Source organism: Crinia signifera, chromosome 19 (assembly GCF_055691185.1).
Source record: "Crinia signifera chromosome 19, ASM5569118v1, whole genome shotgun sequence".
Classification (NCBI taxonomy): Eukaryota; Metazoa; Chordata; class Amphibia; order Anura; family Myobatrachidae; genus Crinia; species Crinia signifera.
Genome location: NC_139226.1, coordinates 39367526 through 39371498, shown reverse-complemented (window position 1 = coordinate 39371498; position 3973 = coordinate 39367526).

The window sequence follows — 3973 nt, the reverse complement described above, 5'->3', positions numbered from 1 at the left end:
ACCCAAAAGTGTCGACCATCTTATGGTCGACCCATTGACCGTATCCTCTGTGCAGAGAGGAGACTTTATTTTTACCTTACTTATTTCACCTTACTTTAATTTACTTACCCACCCCCTCCATTTTATGCTGTAAAAACCTCATAGGTGAGCCTGTGTCCCACAAACGTCCATTTAAAATGACATCCACGGTTTCCTATGGGTTGAATGTGAATGGTACAAAAACGGTATTGAAATGGTAATATACCAGTTACAACATGCAATGTGAAAGGGGTTTAAATGGCTTTAGACCCATTCTAATGCCCCTTTCAGACCGCACTTTTAAAACGGTAAATTGCCGTTTTTTTACCGTTTTAAAACGGTAATGTGTGCGGTCTGAAAGGTCCAGTCCCACTTAACCGGTTAGAAAATGCCGTTTTTTCTAACCGGTTAAAATGCAGGGTCCTACCCGTTTCTGAACCGGTATTTTAGCGCAAAAATCGGCTCAGAAACGGTATTTAGGACCCAGCCAATGAGCTGGGTCCTAAATTCAGCACAGTGAATACTTAATGAGCGCTCATTAAGTATTCACAGCACTGGAGCCCCCCCCCGCGCGTGCCGACACCCCCCGCGCGCGTGTCGACGCCCCCCGCGCGTGTCGACGGGCCCCCCGCGTGTCGACCCCCCCGCGCGTGTCGGCACCCCCCCCCCCCCGTGTCGACTTACCCCGTGCCGGTATCTCCGTTGTGGTTCCCGGCACTGCAGCTCAGTATGCTCGGAAAGCACTTATGAAAAAAGTGTCTTTCAGAAAATGGCTGCCCCCCATACGGAAGACAGTTTTTTTAAACAGGGTTTCCTATGGGGCAGCCATTTTCTGGAAGACACTTTTTTCATAAGTGCTTTCCGAGCATACTGAGCTGCAGTCCACAACGGAGGTACCGGCACGGGGTAAGTCGACACGGGGGGGGGGGGGGGGGGGGGGGGCGCCGACACGCGGGGTGGGGTGGGGGGGCGTCGACACGCGCAGGGGGCGTCGACATGCGCGGGGGGCGTCGACATGCTCTCGGTCGACACGCGAGGGGGGGGGGGGAGCTGCACGGAGGGGAGGGCTGAAGGCTGCACTGGCTTTGACCCTGTATTTGGAAAGTTTCCAAAAACGGGTCTGCCAGTGTCAAAAAATCGGCACTTAAACGGTAATATACCGTTTAAGTGCTGCGGTGTGAAAGGGGTTTTATCTGGCAGACCCGTTTTTGGAAACGTTTCCAAATACAGGGTCAAAGCCAGTTATGCGGTCTGAAAGCAGCATAAGAAACATTTACAAAAAACGGGTTGAAAGCAGGTTTGCAATGTGACAGCAGCATTACTGTACTTGGTGTTCCTAATAGTTGGGAAATTTTCACCACAGTATCACCGCAGGGAGACTTCCCACAGGGTTTAGGTGGTCTTTTAGGGACTGGACCGATCCCCAGGGGATCACCTGTGCAGAGTACATTGGACACGTTTTGATGGCCATGATTCTATGTAAACCATTACACATAGGCCCTTATTTAGATCTGATTGCAGTACAAATTTGTTCTCAAAATGGGCAAAACCATGTGCACTGCAGGTGGGGCAGATGTAATACGTGCAGAGAGAATTCAATTTGGGTGGGGTCGGTGCCGGTGCAAGCCCTTTCACTGCCCCAGGCAAAATGGGGGGGAGGGATTGCAGGCACCGCTCACCTGGGGAGGAGGGCCGACCTGCCACCCAATTGCTCCACGCTCATTCACTCCATGGGGGGGGCGGGCGGGCAGACCCGCTGCTCCAGCAAGGGGGGTGGGGTGCGGGCAGCCGCCCGGCAGCTCAATTGCTCCACGGGGATGTGGCAGACCCACCACTCACCTGCACCAGTTCCACTATGTTGGTGAGTCAGGGCGTGCTGGTGAGGATGACCTCACTTCATGCTGCCCTCTGGGTGGGGTGGGTTGAAACTGAAATCTGAATTGCAGTGTAAAAATAATGCAGCAGTCCTCACAAATAAAGCAACAGAAGAAGTGGCACTCGGAGACATGAAACAAGTGAAAAAGTGTGGACTCTTTAATCCAATAAGTGTGCTTCTTGTCAAGGGCACACATGCACCCAAACAGTTGGCATGCCAGTGGCCATATATAACCTGCAATAAGTGGCATAGCATTTATGTACATGGGGGTGTACCAGGGAAACACCTGTAGACGGTGTATTGTTACAAAAAAAACAATATAGTTTTGTATTGCTCTTTGCACTTCTGATGTTACGCTGTTTTAGGCATACGCCTATTGTTGACCAAAAATATAAAGTCGTTTGAAAGTGTGGGTAAACTTTTTTCTATATATATATATATATAACAATAAAACAAAACTTATTTACAGCATATCCTTGTGTCCTCTACTGTGTCATGGTGGGTAAGTAGGCAGCGAGGGTGTTGCGGATAATCTCAGCACTGGTACTTGTAGATTCCCCCTCATTGGCTACTGTATCTAGCGGAGTGTCAAACAGGCCGAAGTCCAGAACATTCCACTCGGGGAGAAACTTTTCTTCTTGCAGCTCACAGATGTTGTGCAGAATGCAGCAAGCAGCAACCACATCGGGCACACAGGTTAGGTCATTGTCATTACGCTTTAGTAAGCAACGCCAACGTCCCTTTAACCTACCAAAAGCCTTCTCCGCCACCATCCTTGCAGAGCTTATGGTTTGGGTAAAGGAAGCTTTGTCCGCAGAGAGTGGAAGATGCTGTGTGAAGCCCTTCATTAACCATTGCCTCAAAGGGTACGCTGCATCACCAATTAGATGTACTGGGATCTCAACCCCATCAATAAACTTTGAATTCTATAAAAAAAAAAAAAAAAAGAAGGATTAGTGAGCAGGGAAATACAGTCCCACGAAACGCACGCTCAAGGAACAGGTCTGAATGGGTCACACTATACACTCTGTGCAACTACACATCCCAGCGGGATGCAGTCAAAATCCCAACAGGGTCAAAATCCCGAATGGGTCATAATACCGACAAGGACAAAATCCCGACATTTAAAATACCGACAATTAGAATGTACAGGTGAAACTGTCAACATGACTTTGGGTCGACAGGTCGACATGGTTTTTGTCACTGTTTTTTGACCCGACGTGCCGACAGGCGGTATTTCATGCCCTACCATCCACTAGGGCTTGGTGGGAGAATAAAATAGTGTGCCGAGCGCAGTGATGCACCGTGCCCAAAGCATCGCGAGCGATGCGAGGGGCTGCGGTTCCCCTCCAACTGTGTCCATGTCGACTGTCGACATTCGGTCAAAAAACCCGTCGACCTCGCGACCTGTCGACCCAAAGTCATGTTGACAGTTTCACCGGCACATTCTATATGTCGGTATTTTGACATTGTCGGTATTTTAAGTGTAGGGGTTTTTTCCTTGTCGGTATTATGACCCATTCGGGATTTTGACCCTGTCGGGTTTTTAACGGTCGGGATTTCATACTGAATCCCATCCCAGCAGCGCCTGACAAGTATTTAGTATATATTTATTAGTGCTGGGCACGTTAACATGCTAATATCACATAACACGCCAGCACATTAACAGCGATTATATTTTTAACGGAGTTAACACGCAGGGGGGGGGGGGTTTGCTACGGTGGCAGGGAATAGGAGACAGGGCTGGCGGGCACCGGGAAACGGACGGGGCTGCACCGCAGGGGTGCAGAGACTCCGTCCACATGACGACGGAGACCCTGCGCCCCTCCAAACATGGCCGCCGCTGTGAAGGAAACAGATGCTAGAGGTGCTCCTTTACCTCTAGCGTCTGTCAGAGAAGTACAGAGTGCCCAGCGCTACCCGGAAGTGCTGATTCCGGGAGCGCTGTGGACCTGCAACTCCTGGCAATGAGCAAGTAAACCTCCCCTGACAACAAGCAAAGTAAACCTTCCCTGACAACAAGCAAGGGTACTTGTGTAGTTTCATGGTGCCACCTTATGCTACGCTGTCAGTGTAGGC